This window comes from Somniosus microcephalus, unplaced genomic scaffold (assembly GCF_052327205.1).
Source record: "Somniosus microcephalus isolate GS21.2 unplaced genomic scaffold, FLI_Smic_1.0 unresolved_chr9, whole genome shotgun sequence".
Lineage (NCBI taxonomy): Eukaryota > Metazoa > Chordata > Chondrichthyes > Squaliformes > Somniosidae > Somniosus > Somniosus microcephalus.
Window position 1 is genome coordinate 4,909,666 of NW_028225187.1, and position 25,577 is coordinate 4,935,242.

The 25,577-nt window shown below is 45.5% G+C and overlaps 19 non-coding genes across 19 annotated transcripts; 9 read left to right on the top strand and 10 right to left on the bottom strand.

The window, feature by feature from the left end:
• Window positions 1-1,340: 1,340 nt before the first annotated feature.
• On the bottom strand, window positions 1,341-1,422 carry trnas-aga (transfer RNA serine (anticodon AGA)). Its single transcript has one exon. It is a non-coding gene; the product is annotated as a tRNA-Ser (tRNA).
• A 128-nt stretch (window positions 1,423-1,550) lies between these two features.
• trnan-guu (transfer RNA asparagine (anticodon GUU)) lies at window positions 1,551-1,624 on the top strand. Its single transcript has one exon. It is a non-coding gene; the product is annotated as a tRNA-Asn (tRNA).
• A 3,901-nt stretch (window positions 1,625-5,525) lies between these two features.
• On the top strand, window positions 5,526-5,599 carry trnan-guu (transfer RNA asparagine (anticodon GUU)). Its single transcript has one exon. It is a non-coding gene; the product is annotated as a tRNA-Asn (tRNA).
• A 1,702-nt stretch (window positions 5,600-7,301) lies between these two features.
• On the bottom strand, window positions 7,302-7,383 carry trnas-aga (transfer RNA serine (anticodon AGA)). The gene has a single exon. It is a non-coding gene; the product is annotated as a tRNA-Ser (tRNA).
• A 128-nt stretch (window positions 7,384-7,511) lies between these two features.
• Window positions 7,512-7,585, top strand: trnan-guu (transfer RNA asparagine (anticodon GUU)). The gene has a single exon. It is a non-coding gene; the product is annotated as a tRNA-Asn (tRNA).
• Window positions 7,586-9,288: 1,703 nt separating this feature from the next.
• trnas-aga (transfer RNA serine (anticodon AGA)) lies at window positions 9,289-9,370 on the bottom strand. Its single transcript has one exon. It is a non-coding gene; the product is annotated as a tRNA-Ser (tRNA).
• A 128-nt stretch (window positions 9,371-9,498) lies between these two features.
• Window positions 9,499-9,572, top strand: trnan-guu (transfer RNA asparagine (anticodon GUU)). The gene has a single exon. It is a non-coding gene; the product is annotated as a tRNA-Asn (tRNA).
• A 1,703-nt stretch (window positions 9,573-11,275) lies between these two features.
• On the bottom strand, window positions 11,276-11,357 carry trnas-aga (transfer RNA serine (anticodon AGA)). The gene has a single exon. It is a non-coding gene; the product is annotated as a tRNA-Ser (tRNA).
• Window positions 11,358-11,485: 128 nt separating this feature from the next.
• trnan-guu (transfer RNA asparagine (anticodon GUU)) lies at window positions 11,486-11,559 on the top strand. Its single transcript has one exon. It is a non-coding gene; the product is annotated as a tRNA-Asn (tRNA).
• A 1,687-nt stretch (window positions 11,560-13,246) lies between these two features.
• Window positions 13,247-13,328, bottom strand: trnas-aga (transfer RNA serine (anticodon AGA)). The gene has a single exon. It is a non-coding gene; the product is annotated as a tRNA-Ser (tRNA).
• A 128-nt stretch (window positions 13,329-13,456) lies between these two features.
• Window positions 13,457-13,530, top strand: trnan-guu (transfer RNA asparagine (anticodon GUU)). The gene has a single exon. It is a non-coding gene; the product is annotated as a tRNA-Asn (tRNA).
• Window positions 13,531-15,233: 1,703 nt separating this feature from the next.
• trnas-aga (transfer RNA serine (anticodon AGA)) lies at window positions 15,234-15,315 on the bottom strand. The gene has a single exon. It is a non-coding gene; the product is annotated as a tRNA-Ser (tRNA).
• Window positions 15,316-15,443: 128 nt separating this feature from the next.
• On the top strand, window positions 15,444-15,517 carry trnan-guu (transfer RNA asparagine (anticodon GUU)). Its single transcript has one exon. It is a non-coding gene; the product is annotated as a tRNA-Asn (tRNA).
• Window positions 15,518-17,220: 1,703 nt separating this feature from the next.
• trnas-aga (transfer RNA serine (anticodon AGA)) lies at window positions 17,221-17,302 on the bottom strand. The gene has a single exon. It is a non-coding gene; the product is annotated as a tRNA-Ser (tRNA).
• A 128-nt stretch (window positions 17,303-17,430) lies between these two features.
• trnan-guu (transfer RNA asparagine (anticodon GUU)) lies at window positions 17,431-17,504 on the top strand. Its single transcript has one exon. It is a non-coding gene; the product is annotated as a tRNA-Asn (tRNA).
• A 1,703-nt stretch (window positions 17,505-19,207) lies between these two features.
• On the bottom strand, window positions 19,208-19,290 carry trnas-aga (transfer RNA serine (anticodon AGA)). The gene has a single exon. It is a non-coding gene; the product is annotated as a tRNA-Ser (tRNA).
• A 1,905-nt stretch (window positions 19,291-21,195) lies between these two features.
• trnas-aga (transfer RNA serine (anticodon AGA)) lies at window positions 21,196-21,277 on the bottom strand. Its single transcript has one exon. It is a non-coding gene; the product is annotated as a tRNA-Ser (tRNA).
• A 128-nt stretch (window positions 21,278-21,405) lies between these two features.
• trnan-guu (transfer RNA asparagine (anticodon GUU)) lies at window positions 21,406-21,479 on the top strand. The gene has a single exon. It is a non-coding gene; the product is annotated as a tRNA-Asn (tRNA).
• Window positions 21,480-23,181: 1,702 nt separating this feature from the next.
• Window positions 23,182-23,263, bottom strand: trnas-aga (transfer RNA serine (anticodon AGA)). Its single transcript has one exon. It is a non-coding gene; the product is annotated as a tRNA-Ser (tRNA).
• Between the last annotated feature and the right edge of the window lie 2,314 nt (window positions 23,264-25,577).

The following is a 25,577-nucleotide window of genomic DNA, read 5'->3' on the forward strand; positions in this document are numbered from 1 at the left end:
ATGACAACAACCAACCAATCACATAGAGCGGCGCGAGAACACCCCCATTGAATGTGTCCAATCAGGGCCTGAGGATTGAACTGCTCTGTCACATGCAGTTCCAGTACGTTGGAGGACTCAGCTGTGAGCGGATGACTTGTTGCTGTCGCTAGCGCCGCGGCCGGGAAGCGAGCAGCCCCTGCAATCTCTTGTTATCAGCCAAATGCTAGATGTATGAATTTCTAATGACAAAATCTTTGACGCTAACTGATTTGGTAGCTGTATTTGAATGCGGTTTAGTGGCTCGCACGGGCCTTGTGATTTTCTTTTTGCGTACGGTTTGCAGTGTGTGATCGCTTTACAATTTGCGACTGAAATTAAATGCAATATCTGATTCAAATTGTTGCTTCATATGGCGTTCGGTCAAATTGAGGAAATTCGACACTTCGAACGGGATTCAAATCGCCTTTTCTCTTGTGTGCTGCTTTTGTCCCTTTGTATGGCCGCGTGCCTCAGGGAATGTGTTTGGAGAATAAACCTTTGGCTGCATTGTTTTTCCTGCTGGTTGTCCATCCAGCTAAACATAGTTTTCTGTGGTGAAATCAATTCAGCAGACGCTACGAAGGAAGAACATATAAATTCTTTCATGGCTTGACTGGGCGGATTCTGAGAGGTTGTTTACCCTGGATGTGGAGCCCGAACTAGGGGTCAAACTTTCAGAATAAGGGGCCGGCCATTTAAGATTGAGATGAGGAGAAATTGCTTCATTGTAAGGGTTGTGTATCTTTGGAGTTTTCTAACGCAGAGGGATGTGGTGGTTCAGTCGTTGAGTACATTCCTAACTGAGATGGATATGTACATTACGGAAATCAAGGTATATGGGGCTAGGTCGGTAATTTTCAGTTGAGGTAGAGGATCAGCCATGATCTTATTGAATGGCGGAGCATGATCGAGGGCCGCAAGGCCAAATCCTGCTCCTATTTCTTATGATCTAATGCACCGATTTAGGCCGGCGGTGTTGAGAACTGTGGCTCGTCTGCCTTAGTTCATTAAATAAGCATCGCAGTAGGAAGCAGCATCAACTGGAAGATGGCTGCGCGGAAGACGTGCGTTTTCTTCAATGGGTTGCAAAATAAAATATTTTCGACGGTTAAAATTGCTTTGACGGTTTCAAGAGCGTTAAATAACGTAGTATTCTCCTTTGGCTTAGGCCTCTCGTAATGTCATAATGGGGTGAAGTGCTTGTTATACTTTCTGCTTGAAACTTTGTTTGATTGCAGCTTTGAATCTCGGCAGAGGAACCGAAAGGCAGCAGTTCAAATTAAGTAAAAAGCGATCATTTGGGACGACGTCCTCGGTGCCGTAGTCAGCAGGATTCGAACCTGCGCGGGGAAACCCCAATGGATTTCTAGTCCATCGCCTTAACCACTCGGCCACGACTACCCTGACAGTGGTTTGGACCCACGCAGCTTCTCATTTGCTTCGAAATCGGTGCCTCTGCTGTGAACACTCTGGCACATAATCACATGTGTTCATGTGGAATAATTGCAATTGCAAACATTTTCGTGTCTGTCTCTGTGGCGCAATGGGCCAGCACGTTCGGCTGTTAACTGAAAGGTTGGTGGTTCGAGCCCACCCAGAGACGTGAGTAACTTTTAATTTTTGCTAACTCATCTATTGTTTAAAAATGGAGTCTTTGATTCCGTGAAATGAACAGTGGTGAGCATACTGCTGCTGCCTTCCTGTTTCCAATGGGGACAATCGCTTCATCGATCAGTCTTCTGCCAAGCAGCATGGATATTCTACATCCCTTATACCAATACTCCAAGTGCAGCGTTCTTGCATTAAAATCCAGCAGGAAAATCGGCCACAGTGGATAATCCATTCTGAAAACCCTTTTCTACACTTTCCTCAGGTTTACACATACATGGATTAGAATGGAAAGATTGCAACTATTACAATTGCCAGAGAACTGCAGCTTCCTTGCATCGCTCTGCACCCTGATCACATGACAACAACCAACCAATCACATAGAGCGGCGCGAGAACACCCCCATTGAATGTGTCCAATCAGGGCCTGAGGATTGAACTGCTCTGTCACATGCAGTTCCAGTACGTTGGAGGACTCATCTGTGAGGGGATGACTTGTTGCTGTCGCTGGCGCTGCGGCCGAGAAGCGAGCAACCCCTGCAATCTCTTGTTTTCAGCCAAATGCTAGAGGTATGAATTTCTAATGACAAAATCTTTGACGCTAACTGATTTGGTTGCTGTATTTGAATGCTGTTTAGTGCCTCGCACGGGCCTTGTGATTTTCTTTTTGCGTACGGTTTGCAGTGTGTGATCGCTTAACATTTTGCGACTGAAATTAAATGCAATATCTGATTCAAATTGTTGCTTCATATGGCGTTCGGTCAAATTGAGGAAATTCGACACTACGAACGGGATTCAAATCGCCTTTTCTCTTGTGTGCTGCTTTTGTCCCTTTGTATGGCCGCGTGCCTCAGGGAATCTGGTTGGAGAATAAATCTTTGGCTTCATTGTTTTTCCTGCTGGTTGTCCATCCAGCTAAACATAGTTTTCTGTGGTGAAATGAATTCAGCAGACGCTACGAAGGAAGAACATATAAATTCTTTCATGGCTTGACTGGGCGGATTCTGAGAGGTTGTTTACCCTGGCTGTGGAGCCCGAACTAGGGGTCAAAGTTCCAGAATAAGGGGCCGGCCATTTAAGATTGAGATGAGGAGAAATTGCTTCATTGTAAGGGTTGTGTATCTTTGGAGTTTTCTAACGCAGAGGGCTGTGGTGGTTCAGTCGTTGAGTACATTATTAACTGGGATGGATATGTACATTACGGAAATCAATGTATATCGGGCTAGTTCGGTAATTTTCAGTTGAGGTAGAGGATCAGCCATGATCTTATTGAATGGCGGAGCATGATCCAGGGCCGCATGGCCAAATCCTGCTCCTATTTCTTATGATCTAATGTACCGATTTAGACCGGCGGTGTTGAGAACTGTGGCTCGTCTGCCTTAGTTCATTAAATAAGCATCGCAGTAGGAAGCAGCATCAACTGGAAGATGGCTGCGCGGAAGACGTGCATTTTCTTCAATGGGTTGCAAAATAAAATATTTTCGACGGTTAAAATTGCTTTGACGGTTTCAAGAGCGTTAAATAACGTAGTATTCTCCTTTGGCTTTGGCCGCTCGTAATGTCATAATGGGGTGAAGTGCTTGTTATACTTTGTGCTTGAAACTTTGTTTGATTGTAGCTTTGAATCTCGGCAGAGGAACCGAAAGGCAGCAGTTCAAATTAAGTAAAAAGCAATCATTTGGGACGACGTCCTCGGTACCGTAGTCGGCAGGATTCGAACCTGCGCGAGGAAACCCCAATGGATTTCTAGTCCATCGCCTTAACCACTCGACCACGACTACCCTGACAGTGGTTTGCACCCACGCAGCTTCTCATTTGCTTCGAAATCGGTGCCTCTGCTGTGAACACTCTGGCACATAATCACATGGGTTCATGTGGAATAATTCCAATTGCAAACATTTTCGTGTCTGTCTCTGTGGCGCAATGGGCCAGCGCGTTCGGCTGTTAATTGAAATGTTGGTGTTTCGAGCCCACCCAGAGATGTGAGTAACTTTTAATTTTTGCAAACTCATCTATTGTTTAAAAATGGAGTCTTTGATTCCGTGAAATGAACAGTGGTGAGCTTACTGCTGCTGCCTTCCTGTTTCCAATGGGAACAATCGCTTCATCGATCAGTCTTCTGCCAGGCAGCATGGATATTCTACATCCCTTATACCAATACTCCAAGTGCAGCGTTCTTGCATTAAAATCCAGCAGGAAAATCGGCCACAGTGGATAATCCATTCTGAAAACCCTTTTCTACACTTTCCTCAGGTTTACACATACATGGATTAGAATGGAAAGCTTGCAACTATTACAATTGCCAGAGAACTGCAGCTTCCTTGCATCGCTCTGCACCCTGATCACATGACAACAACCAACCAATCACATAGAGCGGCGCGAGAACACCCCCATTGAATGTGTCTAATCAGGGCCTGAGGATTGAACTGCTCTGTCACATGCAGTTCCAGGAAGTTGGAGGACTCAGCTGTGAGCGGATGACTTGTTGCTGTCGCTCGCGCCGCGGTCGAGAAGCGAGCAGCCCCTGCAATCTCTTGTTTTCAGCCAAATGTTAGAGGTATGAATTTCTAATGACAAAATCTTTGACGCTAACTGATTTGGTTGCTGTATTTGAATGCGGTTTAGTGCCTCTCACGGGCCTTGTGATTTTCTTTTTGCGTAAGGTTTGCAGTGTGTGATCGCTTAACATTTTGCGACTGAAATTAAATGCAATATCTGATTCAAATTGTTGCTTCATATGGCGTTCGGTCAAATTGAGCAAATTCGACACTACCAACGGGATTCAAATCGCCTTTTCTCTTGTGTGCTGCTTTTGTCCCTTTGTATGGCCGCGTGCCTCAGGGAATGTGGTTGGAGAATAAATCTTTGGCTGCATTGTTTTTCCTGCTGGTTGTCCATCCAGCTAAACATAGTTTTCTGTGGTGAAATGAATTCAGCAGATGCTACGAAGGAAGAACACATAAATTCTTTCATGGCTTGACTGGGCGGATTCTGAGAGGTTGTTTACCCTGGCTGTGGAGCCCGAACTAGGGGTCAAAGTTTCAGAATAAGGGGCCGGCCATTTAAGATTGAGATGAGGAGAAATTGCTTCATTGTAAGGGTTGTGTATCTTTGGAGTTTTCTAACGCAGAGGGCTGTGGTGGTTCAGTCGTTGAGTACATTACTAACTGAGATGGATATGTACATTACGGAAATCAAGGTATATGGGGCAAGGTCGGTAACTTTCAGTTGAGGTAGAGGATCAGCCATGATCTTATTGAATGGCGGAGCATGATCGAGGGCCGCATGGCCAAATCCTGCTCCTATTTCTTATGATCTAATGTAGCGATTTAGGCCGGCCGTGTTGAGAACTGTGGCTCGTCTGCCTTAGTTCATTAAAAAAGCATCGCAGTAGGAAGCAGCATCAACTGGAAGATGGCTGCGCGGAAGACGTGCATTTTCTTCAATGGGTTGCAAAATAAAATATTTTCGACGGTTAAAATTGCTTTGACGGTTTCAAGAGCGTTAAATAACGTAGTATTCTCCTTTGGCTTAGGCCTCTCGTAATGTCATAATGGGGTGAAGTGCTTGTTATACTTTCTGCTTGAAACTTTGTTTGATTGCAGCTTTGAATCTCGGCAGAGGAACCGAAAGGCAGCAGTTCAAATTAAGTAAAAAGCGATCATTTGGAACGACGTCCTCGGTGCCATAGTCGGCAGGATTCGAAACTGCGCGGGGAAACCCCAATGGATTTCTAGTCCATCGACCTTAGCCACTCGGCCACGACTACCCTGACAGTGGTTTGGACCCACGCAGCTTCTCATTTGCTTCGAAATCGGTGCCTCTGCTGTGAACACTCTGGCACATAATCACATGGGTTCATGTGGAATAATTCCAATTGCAAACATTTTCGTGTCTGTCTCTGTGGCGCAATGGGCCAGCGCGTTCGGCTGTTAACTGAAAGGTTGGTGGTTCGAGCCCACCCAGAGACGTGAGTAACTTTTAATTTTTGCAAACTCATCTACTGTTTAAAAATGGAGTCTTTGATTCCGTGAAATGAACAGTGGTGAGCATACTGCTGCTGCCTTCCTGTTTCCAATGGGAACAATCGCTTCATCGATCAGTCTTCTGCCAGGCAGCATGGATATTCTACATCCCTTATACCAATACTCCATGTGCAGCGTTCTTGCATTAAAATCCAGCAGGAAAATCGGCCACAGTGGATAATCCATTCTGAAAACCCTTTTCTACACTTTCCTCAGGTTTACACAGACATGGATTAGAATGGAAAGCTTGCAACTATTACAATTGCCAGAGAACTGCAGCTTCCTTGCATCGCCCTGCACCCTGATCACATGACAACAACCAACCAATCACATAGAGCGGCGCGAGAACACCCCCATTGAATGTGTCCAATCAGGGCCTGAGAATTGAACTGCTCTGTCACATGCAGTTCCAGTCAGTTGGAGGACTCAGCTGTGACCGGATGACTTGTTGCTGTCGCTAGCGCCGCGGCCGAGAAGCGAGCAGCCCCTGCAATCTCTTGTTTTCAGCCAAATGCTAGAGGTATGAATTTCTAATGACAAAATCTTTGACGCTAACTGATTTGGTTGCTGTATTTGAATGCGGTTTAGTGCCTCGCACGGGCCTTGTGATTTTCTTTTTGCGTGCGGTTTGCAGTGTGTGATCGCTTAACATTTTGCGACTGAAATTAAATGCAATATCTGATTCAAATTGTTGCTTCATATGGCGTTCGGTCAAATTGAGGAAATTCGACACTACGAACGGGATTCAAATCGCCTTTTCTCTTGTGTGCTGCTTTTGTCCCTTTGTATGGCCGCGTGCCTCAGGGAATGTGGTTGGAGAATAAATCTTTGGCTGCATTGTTTTTCCTGCTGGTTGTCCATCCAGCTAAACATAGTTTTCTGTGGTGAAATGAATTCAGCAGACGCTACGAAGGAAGAACATATAAATTCTTTCATGGCTTGACTGGGCGGATTCTGAGAGGTTGTTTACCCTGGCTGTGGAGCCCGAACTAGGGGTCAAAGTTTCAGAATAAGGGGCCGGCCATTTAAGATTGAGATGAGGAGAAATTGCTTCATTGTAAGGATTGTGTATCTTTGGAGTTTTCTAACGCAGAGGGCTGTGGTGGTTCAGTCGTTGAGTACATTCCTAACTGAGATGGATATGTACATTACGGAAATCAAGGTATATGGGGCAAGGTCGGTAACTTTCAGTTGAGGTAGAGGATCAGCCATGATCTTTTTGAATGGCGGAGCATGATCGAGGGCCGCATGGCCAAATCCTGCTCCTATTTCTTATGATCTAATGTAGCGAATTAGGCCGGCGGTGTTGAGAACTGTGGCTCGTCTGCCTTAGTTCATTAAATAAGCATCACAGTAGGAAGCAGCATCAACTGGAAGATGGCTGCGCGGAAGACGTGCATTTTCTTCAATGGGTTGCAAAATAAAATATTTTCGACGGTTAAAATTGCTTTGACGGTTTCAAGAGCGTTAAATAACGTAGTATTCTCCTTTGGCTTAGGCCTCTCGTAATGTCATAATGGGGTGAAGTGCTTGTTTTCTTTCTGCTTGAAACTTTGTTTGATTGTAGCTTTGAATCTCGGCAGAGGAACCGAAAGGCAGCAGTTCAAATTAAGTAAAAAGCAATCATTTGGGACGACGTCCTCGGTGCCGTAGTCGGCAGGATTCGAACCTGCGCGGGGAAACCCCAATGGATTTCTAGTCCATCGCCTTAACCACTCGGCCACGACTACCCTGACAATGGTTTGGACCCACGCAGCTTCTCATTTGCTTCGAAATCGGTGCCTCTGCTGTGAACACTCTGGCACATAATCACATGGGTTCATGTGGAATAATTCCAATTGCAAACATTTTCGTGTCTGTCTCTGTGGCGCAATGGGCCAGCGCGTTCGGCTGTTAACTGAAAGGTTGGTGGTTCGAGTCCACCCAGAGACGTGAGTAACTTTTAATTTTTGCAAACTCATCTATTGTTTAAAAATGGAGTCTTTGATTCCGTGAAATGAACAGTGGTGAGCATACTGCTGCTGCCTTCCTGTTTCCAATGGGAACAATCGCTTCATCGATCAGTCTTCTGCCAGGCAGCATGGATATTCTACATCCCTTATACCAATACTCCAAGTGCAGCGTTCTTGCATTAAAATCCAGCAGGAAAATCGGCCACAGTGGATAATCCATTCTGAAAACCCTTTTCTACACTTTCCTCAGGTTTACACATACATGGATTAGAATGGAAAGCTTGCAACTATTACAATTGCCAGAGAACTGCAGCTTCCTTGCATCGCTCTGCACCCTGATCACATGACATCAACCAACCAATCACATAGAGCGGCGCGAGAACACCCCCATTGAATGTGTCCAATCAGGGCCTGAGGATTGAACTGCTCTGTCACATGCAGTTCCAGTAAGTTGGAGGACTCAGCTGTGACCGGATGACTTGTTGCTGTCGCTAGCGCCGCGGCCGAGAAGCGAGCAGCCCCTGCAATCTATTGTTTTCAGCCAAATGCTAGAGGTATGAATTTCTAATGACAAAATCTTTGACGCTAACTGATTTGGTTGCTGTATTTGAATGCGGTTTAGTGCCTCGCACGGGCCTTGTGATTTTCTTTTTGCGTGCGGTTTGCAGTGTGTGATCGCTTAACATTTTGCGACTGAAATTAAATGCAATATCTGATTCAAATTGTTGCTTCATATGGCGTTCGGTCAAATTGAGGAAATTCGACACTACGAACGGGATTCAAATCGCCTTTTCTCTTGTGTGCTGCTTTTGTCCCTTTGTATGGCCGCGTGCCTCAGGGAATGTGGTTGGAGAATAAATCTTTGGCTGCATTGTTTTTCCTGCTGGTTGTCCATCCAGCTAAACATAGTTTTCTGTGGTGAAATGAATTCAGCAGACGCTACGAAGGAAGAACATATAAATTCTTTCATGGCTTGACTGGGCGGATTCTGAGAGGTTGTTTACCCTGGCTGTGGAGCCCGAACTAGGGGTCAAAGTTTCAGAATAAGGGGCCGGCCATTTAAGATTGAGATGAGGAGAAATTGCTTCATTGTAAGGGTTGTGTATCTTTGGAGTTTTCTAACGCAGAGGGCTGTGGTGGTTCAGTCGTTGAGTACATTCCTAACTGAGATGGATATTTACATTATGGAAATCAAGGTATATGGGGCAAGGTCGGTAACTTTCAGTTGAGGTAGAGGATCAGCCATGATCTTATTGAATGGCGGAGCATGATCGAGGGCCGCATGGCCAAATCCTGCTCCTATTTCTTATGATCTAATGTAGCGATTTAGGCCGGCGGTGTTGAGAACTGTGGCTCGTCTGCCTTAGTTCATTAAATAAGCATCGCAGTAGGAAGCAGCATCAACTGGAAGATGGCTGCGCGGAAGACGTGCATTTTCTTCAATGGGTTGCAAAATAAAATATTTTCGACGGTTAAAATTGCTTTGACGGTTCCAAGAGCGTTAAATAACGTAGTATTCTCCTTTGGCTTAGGCCTCTCGTAATGTCATAATGGGGTGAAGTGCTTGTTATACTTTCTGCTTGAAACTTTGTTTGATTGTCGCTTTGAATCTCGGCAGAGGAACCGAAAGGCAGCAGTTCAAATTAAGTGAAAAGCGATCATTTGGGACGACGTCCTCGGTGCCGTAGTCGGCAGGATTCGAACCTGCGCGGGGAAACCCCAATGGATTTCTAGTCCATCGCCTTAACCACTCGGCTACGACTACCTTGACAGTGGTTTGGACCCACGCTGCTTCTCATTTGCTTCGAAATCGGTGCCTCTGCTGTGAACACTCTGGCACATAATCACATGGGTTCATGTGGAATAATTCCAATTGCAAACATTTTCGTGTCTGTCTCTGTGGCGCAATGGGCCAGCGCGTTCGGCTGTTAACTGAAAGGTTGGTGGTTCGAGCCCACCCAGAGACGTGAGTAACTTTTAATTTTTGCAAACTCATCTATTGTTTAAAAATGGAGTCTTTGATTCCGTGAAATGAACAGTGGTGAGCATACTGCTGCTGCCTTCCTGTTTCCAATGGGAACAATCGCTTCATCGATCAGTCTTCTGCCAGGCAGCATGGATATTCTACATCCCTTATACCAATACTCCAAGTGCAGCGTTCTTGCATTAAAATCCAGCAGGAAAATCGGCCACAGTGGATAATCCATTCTGAAAACCCTTTTCTACACTTTCCTCAGGTTTACACATACATGGATTAGAATGGAAAGCTTGCAACTATTACAATTGCCAGAGAACTGCAGCTTCCTTGCATCGCTCTGCACCCTGATCACATGACAACAACCAACCAATCACATAGAGCGGCGCGAGAACACCCCCATTGAATGTGTCCAATCAGGGCCTGAGGATTGAACTGCTCTGTCACATGCAGTTCCAGTACATTGGAGGACTCAGCTGTGAGCGGATGACTTGTTGCTGTCGCTAGCGCCGCGGCCGGGAAGCGAGCAGCCCCTGCAATCTCTTGTTTTCAGCCAAATGCTAGATGTATGAATTTCTAATGACAAAATCTTTGACGCTAACTGATTTGGTAGCTGTATTTGAATGCGGTTTAGTGGCTCGCACGGGCCTTGTGATTTTCTTTTTGCGTACGGTTTGCAGTGTGTGATCGCTTTACAATTTGCGACTGAAATTAAATGCAATATCTGATTCAAATTGTTGCTTCATATGGCGTTCGGTCAAATTGAGGAAATTCGACACTACGAACGGCATTCAAATCGCCTTTTCTCTTGTGTGCTGCTTTTGTCCCTTTGTATGGCCGCGTGCCTCAGGGAATGTGGTTGGAGAATAAATCTTTGGCTGCATTGTTTTTCCTGCTGGTTGTCCATCCAGCTAAACATAGTTTTCTGTGGTGAAATCAATTCAGCAGACGCTACGAAGGAAGAACATATAAATTATTTCATGGCTTGACTGGGCGGATTCTGAGAGGTTGTTTACCCTGGATGTGGAGCCCGAACTAGGGGTCAAACTTTCAGAATAAGGGGCCGGCCATTTAAGATTGAGATGAGGAGAAATTGCTTCATTGTAAGTGTTGTGTATCTTTGGAGTTTTCTAACGCAGAGGGATGTGGTGGTTCAGTCGTTGAGTACATTCCTAACTGAGATGGATATGTACATTACGGAAATCAAGGTATATGGGGCTAGGTCGGTAATTTTCAGTTGAGGTAGAGGTTCAGCCATGATCTTATTGAATGGCGGAGCATGATCGAGGGCCGCATGGCCAAATCCTGCTCCTATTTCTTATGATCTAATGCACCGATTTAGGCCGGCGGTGTTGAGAACTGTGGCTCGTCTGCCTTAGTTCATTAAATAAGCATCGCAGTAGGAAGCAGCATCAACTGGAAGATGGCTGCGCGGAAGACGTGCGTTTTCTTCAATGGGTTGCAAAATAATATATTTTCGACGGTTAAAATTGCTTTGACTGTTTCAAGAGCGTTAAATAACGTAGTATTCTCCTTTGGCTTAGGCCTCTCGTAATGTCATAATGGGGTGAAGTGCTTGTTATTCTTTCTGCTTGAAACTTTGTTTGATTGTTGCTTTGAATCTCGGCAGAGGAACCGAAAGGCAGCAGTTCAAATTAAGTAAAAAGCGATCATTTGGGACGATGTCCTCGGTGCCGTAGTCGGCAGGATTCGAACCTGCGCGGGGAAACCCCAATGGATTTCTAGTCCATCGCCTTAACCACTCGGCCACGACTACCCTGACAGTGGTTTGGACCCACGCAGCTTCTCATTTGCTTCGAAATCGGTGCCTCTGCTGTGAACACTCTGGCACATAATCACATGGGTTCATGTGGAATAATTCCAATTGCAAACATTTTCGTGTCTGTCTCTGTGGCGCAATGGGCCAGCGCGTTCGGCTGTTAACTGAAAGGTTGGTGGTTCGAGCCCACCCAGAGACGTGAGTAACTTTTAATTTTTGCAAACTCATCTATTGTTTAAAAATGGAGTCTTTGATTCCGTGAAATGAACAGTGGTGAGCATACTGCTGCTGCCTTCCTGTTTCCAATGGGAACAATCGCTTCATCGATCAGTCTTCTGCCAGGCAGCATGGATATTCTACATCCCTTATACCAATACTCCAAGTGCAGCGTTCTTGCATTAAAATCCAGCAGGAAAATCGGCCACAGTGGATAATCCATTCTGAAAACCCTTTTCTACACTTCCCTCAGGTTTACACATACATGGATTAGAATGGAAAGCTTGCAACTATTACAATTGCCAGAGAACTGCAGCTTCCTTGCATCGCTCTGCACCCTGATCACATGACATCAACCAACCAATCACATAGAGCGGCGCGAGAACACCCCCATTGAATGTGTCCAATCAGGGCCTGAGGATTGAACTGCTCTGTCACATGCAGTTCCAGTACGTTGGAGGACTCAGCTGTGAGCAGATGACTTGTTGCTGTCGCTAGCGCCGCGGCCGGGAAGCGAGCAGCCCCTGCAATCTCTTGTTTTCAGCCAAATGCTAGATGTATGAATTTCTAATGACAAAATCTTTGACGCTAACTGATTTGGTAGCTGTATTTGAATGCGGTTTAGTGGCTCGCACGGGCCTTGTGATTTTCTTTTTGCGTACGGTTTGCAGTGTGTGATCGCTTTACAATTTGCGACTGAAATTAAATGCAATATCTGATTCAAATTGTTGCTTCATATGGCGTTCGGTCAAATTGAGGAAATTCGACACTACGAACGGCATTCAAATCGCCTTTTCTCTTGTGTGCTGCTTTTGTCCCTTTGTATGGCCGCGTGCCTCAGGGAATGTGGTTGGAGAATAAATCTTTGGCTGCATTGTTTTTCCTGCTGGTTGTCCATCCAGCTAAACATAGTTTTCTGTGGTGAAATCAATTCAGCAGACGCTACGAAGGAAGAACATATAAATTATTTCATGGCTTGACTGGGCGGATTCTGAGAGGTTGTTTACCCTGGATGTGGAGCCCGAACTAGGGGTCAAAGTTTCAGAATAAGGGGCCGGCCATTTAAGATTGAGATGAGGAGAAATTGCTTCATTGTAAGGGTTGTGTATCTTTGGAGTTTTCTAACGCAGAGGGCTGTGGTGGTTCAGTCGTTGAGTACATTCCTAACTGAGATGGATATTTACATTATGGAAATCAAGGTATATGGGGCAAGGTCGGTAACTTTCAGTTGAGGTAGAGGATCAGCCATGATCTTATTGAATGGCGGAGCATGATCGAGGGCCGCATGGCCAAATCCTGCTCCTATTTCTTATGATCTAATGTAGCGATTTAGGCCGGCGGTGTTGAGAACTGTGGCTCGTCTGCCTTAGTTCATTAAATAAGCATCGCAGTAGGAAGCAGCATCAACTGGAAGATGGCTGGGCGGAAGACGTGCATTTTCTTCAATGGGTTGCAAAATAAAATATTTTCGACGGTTAAAATTGCTTTGACGGTTCCAAGAGCGTTAAATAACGTAGTATTCTCCTTTGGCTTAGGCCTCTCGTAATGTCATAATGGGGTGAAGTGCTTGTTATACTTTCTGCTTGTCGCTTTGAATCTCGGCAGAGGAACCGAAAGGCAGCAGTTCAAATTAAGTGAAAAGCGATCATTTGGGACGACGTCCTCGGTGCCGTAGTCGGCAGGATTCGAACCTGCGCGGGGAAACCCCAATGGATTTCTAGTCCATCGCCTTAACCACTCGGCCACGACTACCTTGACAGTGGTTTGGACCCACGCTGCTTCTCATTTGCTTCGAAATCGGTGCCTCTGCTGTGAACACTCTGGCACATAATCACATGGGTTCATGTGGAATAATTCCAATTGCAAACATTTTCGTGTCTGTCTCTGTGGCGCAATGGGCCAGCGCGTTCGGCTGTTAACTGAAAGGTTGGTGGTTCGAGCCCACCCAGAGACGTGATTAACTTTTAATCTTTGCAAACTGATCTATTGTTTAAAAATGGAGTCTTTGATTCCGTGAAATGAACAGTGGTGAGCATACTGCTGCTGCCTTCCTGTTTCCAATGGGAACAATCGCTTCATCGATCAGTCTTCTGCCAGGCAGCATGGATATTCTACATCCCTTATACCAATACTCCAAGTGCAGCGTTCTTGCATTAAAATCCAGCAGGAAAATCGGCCAGAGTGGATAATCCATTCTGAAAACCCTTTTCTACACTTTCCTCAGGTTTACACATACATGGATTAGAATGGAAAGCTTGCAACTATTACAATTGCCAGAGAACTGCAGCTTCCTTGCATCGCCCTGCACCCTGATCACATGACAACAACCAACCAATCACATAGAGCGGCGCGAGAACACCCCCATTGAATGTGTCCAATCAGGGCCTGAGGATTGAACTGCTCTGTCACATGCAGTTCCAGTAAGTTGGAGGACTCAGCTGTGACCGGATGACTTGTTGCTGTCGCTAGCGCCGCGGCCGGGAAGCGAGCAGCCCCTGCAATCTCTTGTTTTCAGCCAAATGCTAGATGTATGAATTTCTAATGACAAAATCTTTGACGCTAACTGATTTGGTAGCTGTATTTGAATGCGGTTTAGTGGCTCGCACGGGCCTTGTGATTTTCTTTTTGCGTACGGTTTGCAGTGTGTGATCGCTTTACAATTTGCGACTGAAATTAAATGCAATATCTGATTCAAATTGTTGCTTCATATGGCGTTCGGTCAAATTGAGGAAATTCGACACTACGAACGGCATTCAAATCGCCTTTTCTCTTGTGTGCTGCTTTTGTCCCTTTGTATGGCCGCGTGCCTCAGGGAATGTGGTTGGAGAATAAATCTTTGGCTGCATTGTTTTTCCTGCTGGTTGTCCATCCAGCTAAACATAGTTTTCTGTGGTGAAATCAATTCAGCAGACGCTACGAAGGAAGAACATATAAATTATTTCATGGCTTGACTGGGCGGATTCTGAGAGGTTGTTTACCCTGGATGTGGAGCCCGAACTAGGGGTCAAACTTTCAGAATAAGGGGCCGGCCATTTAAGATTGAGATGAGGAGAAATTGCTTCATTGTAAGGGTTGTGTATCTTTGGAGTTTTCTAACGCAGAGGGATGTGGTGGTTCAGTCGTTGAGTACATTCCTAACTGAGATGGATATGTACATTACGGAAATCAAGGTATATGGGGCTAGGTCGGTAATTTTCAGTTGAGGTAGAGGTTCAGCCATGATCTTATTGAATGGCGGAGCATGATCGAGGGCCGCATGGCCAAATCCTGCTCCTATTTCTTATGATCTAATGCACCGATTTAGGCCGGCGGTGTTGAGAACTGTGGCTCGTCTGCCTTAGTTCATTAAATAAGCATCGCAGTAGGAAGCAGCATCAACTGGAAGATGGCTGCGCGGAAGACGTGCGTTTTCTTCAATGGGTTGCAAAATAATATATTTTCGACGGTTAAAATTGCTTTGACGGTTTCAAGAGCGTTAAATAACGTAGTATTCTCCTTTGGCTTAGGCCTCTCGTAATGTCATAATGGGGTGAAGTGCTTGTTATTCTTTCTGCTTGAAACTTTGTTTGATTGTTGCTTTGAATCTCGGCAGAGGAACCGAAAGGCAGCAGTTCAAATTAAGTAAAAAGCGATCATTTGGGACGATGTCCTCGGTGCCGTAGTCGGCAGGATTCGAACCTGCGCGGGGAAACCCCAATGGATTTCTAGTCCATCGCCTTAACCACTCGGCCACGACTACCCTGACAGTGGTTTGGACCCACGCAGCTTCTCATTTGCTTCGAAATCGGTGCCTCTGCTGTGAACACTCTGGCACATAATCACATGGGTTCATGTGGAATAATTCCAATTGCAAACATTTTCGTGTCTGTCTCTGTGGCGCAATGGGCCAGCGCGTTCGGCTGTTAACTGAAAGGTTGGTGGTTCGAGCCCACCCAGAGACGTGAGTAACTTTTAATTTTTGCAAACTCATCTATTGTTTAAAAATGGAGTCTTTGATTCCGTGAAATGAACAGTGGTGAGCATACTGCTGCTGCCTTCCTGTTTCCAATGGGAACAATCGCTTCATCGATCAGTCTTCTGCCAGGCAGCATGGATATTCTACATCCCTTATACCAATACTCCAAGTGCAGCGTTCTTGCATTAAAATCCAGCAGGAAAATCGGCCACAGTGGATAATCCATTCTGAAAACCCTTTTCTACACTTTCCTCAGGTTTACACATACATGGATTAGAATGGAAAGCTTGCAACTATTACAATTGCCAGAGAACTGCAGCTTCCTTGCATCGCTCTGCACCCTGATCACATGACATCAACCAACCAATCACATAGAGCGGCGCGAGAACACCCCCATTGAATGTGTCCAATCAGGGCCTGAGGATTGAACTGCTCTGTCACATGCAGTTCCAGTACGTTGGAGGACTCAGCTGTGAGCAGATGACTTGTTGCTGTCGCTAGCGCCGCGGCCGGGAAGCGAGCAGCCCCTGCAATCTCTTGTTTTCAGCCAAATGCTAGATGTATGAATTTCTAATGACAAAATCTTTGACGCTAACTGATTTGGTAGCTGTATTTGAATGCGGTTTAGTGGCTCGCACGGGCCTTGTGATTTTCTTTTTGCGTACGGTTTGCAGTGTGTGATCGCTTTACAATTTGCGACTGAAATTAAATGCAATATCTGATTCAAATTGTTGCTTCATATGGCGTTCGGTCAAATTGAGGAAATTCGACACTACGAACGGCATTCAAATCGCCTTTTCTCTTGTGTGCTGCTTTTGTCCCTTTGTATGGCCGCGTGCCTCAGGGAATGTGGTTGGAGAATAAATCTTTGGCTGCATTGTTTTTCCTGCTGGTTGTCCATCCAGCTAAACATAGTTTTCTGTGGTGAAATCAATTCAGCAGACGCTACGAAGGAAGAACATATAAATTATTTCATGGCTTGACTGGGCGGATTCTGAGAGGTTGTTTACCCTGGATGTGGAGCCCGAACTAGGGATCAAACTTTCAGAATAAGGGGCCGGCCATTTAAGATTGAGATGAGGAGAAATTGCTTCATTGTAAGGGTTGTGTATCTTTGGAGTTTTCTAACGCAGAGGGATGTGGTGGTTCAGTCGTTGAGTACATTCCTAACTGAGATGGATATGTACATTACGGAAATCAAGGTATATGGGGCTAGGTCGGTAATTTTCAGTTGAGGTAGAGGATCAGCCATGATCTTATTGAATGGCGGAGCATGATCGAGGGCCGCATGGCCAAATCCTGCTCCTATTTCTTATGATCTAATGCACCGATTTAGGCCGGCGGTGTTGAGAACTGTGGCTCATCTGCCTTAGTTCATTAAATAAGCATCGCAGTAGGAAGCAGCATCAACTGGAAGATGGCTGCGCGGAAGACGTGCGTTTTCTTCAATGGGTTGCAAAATAACATATTTTCGACGGTTAAAATTGCTTTGACGGTTTCAAGAGCGTTAAATAACGTAGTATTCTCCTTTGGCTTAGGCCTCTCGTAATGTCATAATGGGGTGAAGTGCTTGTTATTCTTTCTGCTTGAAACTTTGTTTGATTGTTGCTTTGAATCTCGGCAGAGGAACCGAAAGGCAGCAGTTCAAATTAAGTAAAAAGCGATCATTTGGGACGATGTCCTCGGTGCCGTAGTCGGCAGGATTCGAACCTGCGCGGGGAAACCCCAATGGATTTCTAGTCCATCGCCTTAACCACTCGGCCACGACTACCCTGACAGTGGTTTAGACCCACGCAGCTTCTCATTTGCTTCGAAATCGGTGCCTCTGCTGTGAACACTCTGGCACATAATCACATGGGTTCATGTGGAATAATTCCAATTGCAAACATTTTCGTGTCTGTCTCTGTGGCGCAATGGGCCAGCGCGTTCGGCTGTTAACTGAAAGGTTGGTGGTTCGAGCCCACCCAGAGACGTGAGTAACTTTTAATTTTTGCAAACTCATCTATTGTTTAAAAATGGAGTCTTTGATTCCGTGAAATGAACAGTGGTGAGCATACTGCTGCTGCCTTCCTGTTTCCAATGGGAACAATCGCTTCATCGATCAGTCTTCTGCCAGGCAGCATGGATATTCTACATCCCTTATACCAATACTCCAAGTGCAGCGTTCTTGCATTAAAATCCAGCAGGAAAATCGGCCACAGTGGATAATCCATTCTGAAAACCCTTTTCTACACTTTCCTCAGGTTTACACATACATGGATTAGAATGGAAAGCTTGCAACTATTACAATTGCCAGAGAACTGCAGCTTCCTTGCATCGCTCTGCACCCTGATCACATGACATCAGCCAACCAATCACATAGAGCGGCGCGAGAACACCCCCATTGAATGTGTCCAATCAGGGCCTGAGGATTGAACTGCTCTGTCACATGCAGTTCCAGTACGTTGGAGGACTCAGCTGTGAGCAGATGACTTGTTGCTGTCGCTAGCGCCGCGGCCGGGAAGCGAGCAGCCCCTGCAATCTCTTGTTTTCAGCCAAATGCTAGATGTATGAATTTCTAATGACAAAATCTTTGACGCTAACTGATTTGGTAGCTGTATTTGAATGCGGTTTAGTGGCTCGCACGGGCCTTGTGATTTTCTTTTTGCGTACGGTTTGCAGTGTGTGATCGCTTTACAATTTGCGACTGAAATTAAATGCAATATCTGATTCAAATTGTTGCTTCATATGGCGTTCGGTCAAATTGAGGAAATTCGACACTACGAACGGCATTCAAATCGCCTTTTCTCTTGTGTGCTGCTTTTGTCCCTTTGTATGGCCGCGTGCCTCAGGGAATGTGGTTGGAGAATAAATCTTTGGCTGCATTGTTTTTCCTGCTGGTTGTCCATCCAGCTAAACATAGTTTTCTGTGGTGAAATCAATTCAGCAGACGCTACGAAGGAAGAACATATAAATTATTTCATGGCTTGACTGGGCGGATTCTGAGAGGTTGTTTACCCTGGATGTGGAGCCCGAACTAGGGATCAAACTTTCAGAATAAGGGGCCGGCCATTTAAGATTGAGATGAGGAGAAATTGCTTCATTGTAAGGGTTGTGTATCTTTGGAGTTTTCTAACGCAGAGGGATGTGGTGGTTCAGTCGTTGAGTACATTCCTAACTGAGATGGATATGTACATTACGGAAATCAAGGTATATGGGGCTAGGTCGGTAATTTTCAGTTGAGGTAGAGGATCAGCCATGATCTTATTGAATGGCGGAGCATGATCGAGGGCCGCATGGCCAAATCCTGCTCCTATTTCTTATGATCTAATGCACCGATTTAGGCCGGCGGTGTTGAGAACTGTGGCTCATCTGCCTTAGTTCATTAAATAAGCATCGCAGTAGGAAGCAGCATCAACTGGAAGATGGCTGCGCGGAAGACGTGCGTTTTCTTCAATGGGTTGCAAAATAACATATTTTCGACGGTTAAAATTGCTTTGACGGTTTCAAGAGCGTTAAATAACGTAGTATTCTCCTTTGGCTTAGGCCTCTCGTAATGTCATAATGGGGTGAAGTGCTTGTTATTCTTTCTGCTTGAAACTTTGTTTGATTGTTGCTTTGAATCTCGGCAGAGGAACCGAAAGGCAGCAGTTCAAATTAAGTAAAAAGCTTTCATTTGGGACGACGTCCTCGGTGCCGTAGTCGGCAGGATTCGAACCTGCGCGGGGAAACACCCAATAGATTTCTAGTCCATCACCTTAACCACTCGGCCACGACTACCCTGACAGTGGTTTGGACCCACGCAGCTTCTCATTTGCTTCGAAATCGGTGCCTCTGCTGTGAACACTCTGGCACATAATCACATGGGTTCATATGGAATAATTCCAATTGCAAACATTTTCGTGTCTGTCTCTGTGGCCCAATGGGCCAGCGCATTCGGCTGTTAACTGAAAAGTTGGTGGTTCGAGCCCACCCAGAGACGTGAGTAACTTTTAATTTTTGCAAACTCATCTATTGTTTAAAAATGGAGTCTTTGATTCCGTGAAATGAACAGTGGTGAGCATACTGCTGCTGCCTTCCTGTTTCCAATGGGAACAATCGCTTCATCGATCAGTCTTCTGCCAGGCAGCATGGATATTCTACATCCCTTATACCAATACTCCAAGTGCAGCGTTCTTGCATTAAAATCCAGCAGGAAAATCGGCCACAGTGGATAATCCATTCTGAAAACCCTTTTCTACACTTTCCTCAGGTTTACACATACATGGATTAGAATGGAAAGCTTGCAACTATTACAATTGCCAGAGAACTGCAGCTTCCTTGCATCACTCTGCACCCTGATCACATGACAACAACCAACCAATCACATAGAGCGGCGCGAGAACACCCCCATTGAATGTGTCCAATCAGGGCCTGAGGATTGAACTGCTCTGTCACATGCAGTTCCAGTACGTTGGAGGACTCAGCTGTGAGCGGATGACTTGTTGCTGTCGCTAGCGCCGCGGCCGGGAAGCGAGCAGCCCCTGCAATCTCTTGTTTTCAGCCAAATGCTAGATGTATGAATTTCTAATGACAAAATCTTTGACGCTAACTGATTTGGTAGCTGTATTTGAATGCGGTTTAGTGGCTCGCACGGGCCTTGTGATTTTCTTTTTGCGTACGGTTTGCAGTGTGTGATCGCTTTACAATTTGCGACTGAAATTAAATGCAATATCTGATTCAAATTGTTGCTTCATATGGCGTTCGGTCAAATTGAGGAAATTCGACACTACGAACGGCATTCAAATCGCCTTTTCTCTTGTGTGCTGCTTTTGTCCCTTTGTATGGCCGCGTGCCTCAGGGAATGTGGTTGGAGAATAAATCTTTGGCTGCATTGTTTTTCCTGCTGGTTGTCCATCCAGCTAAACATAGTTTTCTGTGGTGAAATCAATTCAGCAGACGCTACGAAGGAAGAACATATAAATTCTTTCATGGCTTGACTGGGCGGATTCTGAGAGGTTGTTTACCCTGGATGTGGAGCCCGAACTAGGGGTCAAACTTTCAGAATAAGGGGCCGGCCATTTAAGATTGAGATGAGGAGAAATTGCTTCATTGTAAGGGTTGTGTATCTTTGGAGTTTTCTAACGCAGAGGGATGTGGTGGTTCAGTCGTTGAGTACATTCCTAACTGAGATGGACATGTACATTACGGAAATCAAGGTATATGGGGCTAGGTCGGTAATTTTCAGTTGAGGTAGAGGATCAGCCATGATCTTATTGAATGGCGGAGCATGATCGAGGGCCGCATGGCCAAATCCTGCTCCTATTTCTTATGATCTAATGCACCGATTTAGGCCGGCGGTGTTGAGAACTGTGGCTCGTCTGCCTTAGTTCATTAAATAAGCATCGCAGTAGGAAGCAGCATCAACTGGAAGATGGCTGCGCGGAAGACGTGCGTTTTCTTCAATGTGTTGCAAAATAAAATATTTTCGACGGTTAAAATTGCTTTGACGGTTTCAAGAGCGTTAAATAACGTAGTATTCTCCTTTGGCTTAGGCCTCTCGTAATGTCATAATGGGGTGAAGTGCTTGTTATACTTTCTGCTTGAAACTTTGTTTGATTGTAGCTTTGAATCTCGGCAGAGGAACCGAAAGGCAGCAGTTCAAATTAAGTAAAAAGCAATCATTTGGGACGACGTCCTCGGTGCCGTAGTCGGCAGGATTCGAACCTGCGCGGGGAAACCCCAATGGATTTCTAGTCCATCGCCTTAACCACTCGGCCACGACTACCCTGACAGTGGTTTGGACCCACGCAGCTTCTCATTTGCTTCGAAATCGGTGCCTCTGCTGTGAACACTCTGGCACATAATCACATGGGTTCATGTGGAATAATTCCAATTGCAAACATTTTCGTGTCTGTCTCTGTGGCGCAATGGGCCAGCGCGTTCGGCTGTTAACTGAAAGGTTGGTGGTTCGAGCCCACCCAGAGACGTGAGTAACTTTTAATTTTTGCAAACTCATCTATTGTTTAAAAATGGAGTCTTTGATTCCGTGAAATGAACAGTGGTGAGCATACTGCTGCTGCCTTCCTGTTTCCAATGGGAACAATCGCTTCATCGATCAGTCTTCTGCCAGGCAGCATGGATATTCTACATCCCTTATACCAATACTCCAAGTGCAGCGTTCTTGCATTAAAATCCAGCAGGAAAATCGGCCACAGTGGATAATCCATTCTGAAAACCCTTTTCTACACTTTCCTCAGGTTTACACATACATGGATTAGAATGGAAAGCTTGCAACTATTACAATTGCCAGAGAACTGCAGCTTCCTTGCATCGCCCTGCACCCTGATCACATGACAACAACCAACCAATCACATAGAGCGGCGCGAGAACACCCCCATTGAATGTGTCCAATCAGGGCCTGAGGATTGAACTGCTCTGTCACATGCAGTTCCAGTAAGTTGGAGGACTCAGCTGTGACCGGATGACTTGTTGCTGTCGCTAGCGCCGCGGCCGAGAAGCGAGCAGCCCCTGCAATCTCTTGTTTTCAGCCAAATGTTAGAGGTATGAATTTCTAATGACAAAATCTTTGACGCTAACTGATTTGGTTGCTGTAATTGAATGCGGTTTAGTGCCTCGCACGGGCCTTGTGATTTTCTTTTTGCATGCGGTTTGCAGTGTGTGATCGCTTAACATTTTGCGACTGAAATTAAATGCAATATCTGATTCAAATTGTTGCTTCATATGGCGTTCGGTCAAATTGAGGAAATTCGACACTACGAACGGGATTCAAATCGCCTTTTCTCTTGTGTGCTGCTTTTGTCCCTTTGTATGGCCGCGTGCCTCAGGGAATGTGGTTGGAGAATAAATCTTTGGCTGCATTGTTTTTCCTGCTGGTTGTCCATCCAGCTAAACATAGTTTTCTGTGGTGAAATGAATTCAGCAGACGCTAAGAAGGAAGAACATATAAATTATTTCATGGCTTGACTGGGCGGATTCTGAGAGGTTGTTTACCCTGGCTGTGGAGCCCGAACTAGGGGTCAAAGTTTCAGAATAAGGGGCCGGCCATTTAAGATTGAGATGAGGAGAAATTGCTTCATTGTAAGGGTTGTGTATCTTTGGAGTTTTCTAACGTAGAGGGCTGTGGTGGTTCAGTCGTTGAGTACATTCCTAACTGAGATGGATATGTACATTACGGAAATCAAGGTATATGGGGCAAGGTCGGTAACTTTCAGTTGAGGTAGAGGATCAGCCATGATCTTATTGAATGGCGGAGCATGATCGAGGGCCGCATGGCCAAATCCTGCTCCTATTTCTTATGATCTAATGTAGCGATTTAGGCCGGCGGTGTTGAGAACTGTGGCTCGTCTGCCTTAGTTCATTAAATAAGCATCGCAGTAGGAAGCAGCATCAACTGGAAGATGGCTGCGCGGAAGACGTGCATTTTCTTCAATGGGTTGCAAATTAAATATTTTCGACGGTTAAAATTGCTTTGACGGTTCCAAGAGCGTTAAATAACGTAGTATTCTCCTTTGGCTTAGGCCTCTCGTAATGTCATAATGGGGTGAAGTGCTTGTTATACTTTCTGCTTGAAACTTTGTTTGATTGCAGCTGAGAATCTCGGCAGAGGAACCGAAAGGCAGCAGTTCAAATTAAGTAAAAAGCGATCATTTGGGACGACGTCCTCGGTGACGTAGTCGGCAGGAGTCGAACCTGCGCGGGGAAACCCCAATGGATTTCTAGTCCATCGCCTTAACCACTCGGCCACGACTACCCTGACAGTGGTTTGGACCCACGCAGCTTCTCATTTGCTTCGAAATCGGTGCCTCTGCTGTGAACACTCTGGCACATAATCACATGGGTTCATGTGGAATAATTCCAATTGCAAACATTTTCATGTCTGTCTCTGTGGTGCAATGGGCCAGCGCGTTCGGCTGTTAACTGAAAGGTTGGTGGCTCGAGCCCACCCAGAAACGTGAGTAACTTTTAATTTTTGCAAACTCATCTGTTGTTTAAAAATGGAGTCTTTGATTCCGTGAAATGAACAGTGGTGAGCATACTGCTGCTGCCTTCCTGTTTCCAATGGGAACAATCGCTTCATCGATCAGTCTTCTGCCAGGCAGCATGGATATTCTACATCCCTTATACCAATACTCCAAGTGCAGCGTTCTTGCATTAAAATCCAGCAGGAAAATCGGCCACAGTGGATAATCCATTCTGAAAACCCTTTTCTACACTTTCCTCAGGTTTACACATACATGGATTAGAATGGAAAGCTTGCAACTATTACAATTGCCAGAGAACTGCAGCTTCCTTGCATCGCCCTGCACCCTGATCACATGACAACAACCAACCAATCACACAGAGCGGCGCGAGAACACCCCCATTGAATGTGTCCAATCAGGGCCTGAGGATTGAACTGCTCTGTCACATGCAGTTCCAGTAAGTTGGAGGACTCAGCTGTGACCGGATGACTTGTTGCTGTCGCTAGCGCCGCGGCCGAGAAGCGAGCAGCCCCTGCAATCTCTTGTTTTCAGCCAAATGCTAGAGGTATGAATTTCTAATGACAAAATCTTTGACGCTAACTGATTTGGTTGCTGTATTTGAATGCGGTTTAGTGCCTCGCACGGGCCTTGTGATTTTCTTTTTGCGTGCGGTTTGCAGTGTGTGATCGCTTAACATTTTGCGACTGAAATTAAATGCAATATCTGATTCAAATTGTTGCTTCATATGGCGTTCGGTCAAATTGAGGAAATTCGACACTACGAACGGGATTCAAATCGCCTTTTCTCTTGTGTGCTGCTTTTGTCCCTTTGTATGGCCGCGTGCCTCAGGGAATGTGGTTGGAGAATAAACCTTTGGCTGCATTGTTTTTCCTGCTGGTTGTCCATCCAGCTAAACATAATTTTCTGTGGTGAAATCAATTCAGCAGACGCTACGAAGGAAGAACATATAAATTCTTTCATGGCTTGACTGGGCGGATTCTGAGAGGTTGTTTACCCTGGATGTGGAGCCCGAACTCGGGGTCAAACTTTCAGAATAAGGGGCCGGCCATTTAAGATTGAGATGAGGAGAAATTGCTTCATTGTAAGGGTTGTGTATCTTTGGAGTTTTCTAACGCAGAGGGATGTGGTGGTTCAGTCGTTGAGTACATTCCTAACTGAGATGGATATGTACATTACGGAAATCAAGGTATATGGGGCAAGGTCGGTAATTTTCAGTTGAGGTAGAGGATCAGCCATGATCTTATTGAATGGCGGAGCATGATCGAGGGCCGTATGGCCAAATCCTGCTCCTATTTCTTATGATCTAATGTAGCGATTTAGGCCGGCGGAGTTGAGAACTGTGGCTCGTCTGCCTTAGTTCATTAAATAAGCATCGCAGCAGGAAGCAGCATCAACTGGAAGATGGCTGCGCGGAAGACGTGCATTTTCTTCAATGGGTTGCAAAATAAAATATTTTCGACGGTTAAAATTGCTTTGACGGTTCCAAGAGCGTTAAATAACGTAGTATTCTCCTTTGGCTTAGGCCTCTCGTAATGTCATAATGGGGTGAAGTGCTTGTTATACTTTCTGCTTGAAACTTTGTTTGATTGCAGCTTTGAATCTCGGCAGAGAAACCGAAAGGCAGCAGTTCAAATTAAGTAAAAACCGATCATTTGGGACGACGTCCTCGGTGCCGCAGATCGGCAGGATTCGAACCTGCGCGGGTAAACCCCAATGGATTTCTAATCCATCGCCTTAACCACTCGGCCACGACTACCCTGACAGTGGTTTGGCCCCACGCAGCTTCTCATTTGCTTCGAAATCGGTGCCTCTGCTGTGAACACTCTGGCACATAATCACATGGGTTCATGTGGAATAATTCCAATTGCAAACATTTTCGTGTCTGTGTCTGTGGCGCAATGGACCAGCACGTTCGGCTGTTAACTGAAAGGTTGGTGGTTCGAGCCCACCCAGAGACGTGAGTAACTTTTAATCTTTGCAAACTCATCTATTGTTTAAAAATGGAGTCTTTGATTCCGTGAAATGAACAGTGGTGAGCATACTGCTGCTGCCTTCCTGTTTCCAATGGGAACAATCGCTTCA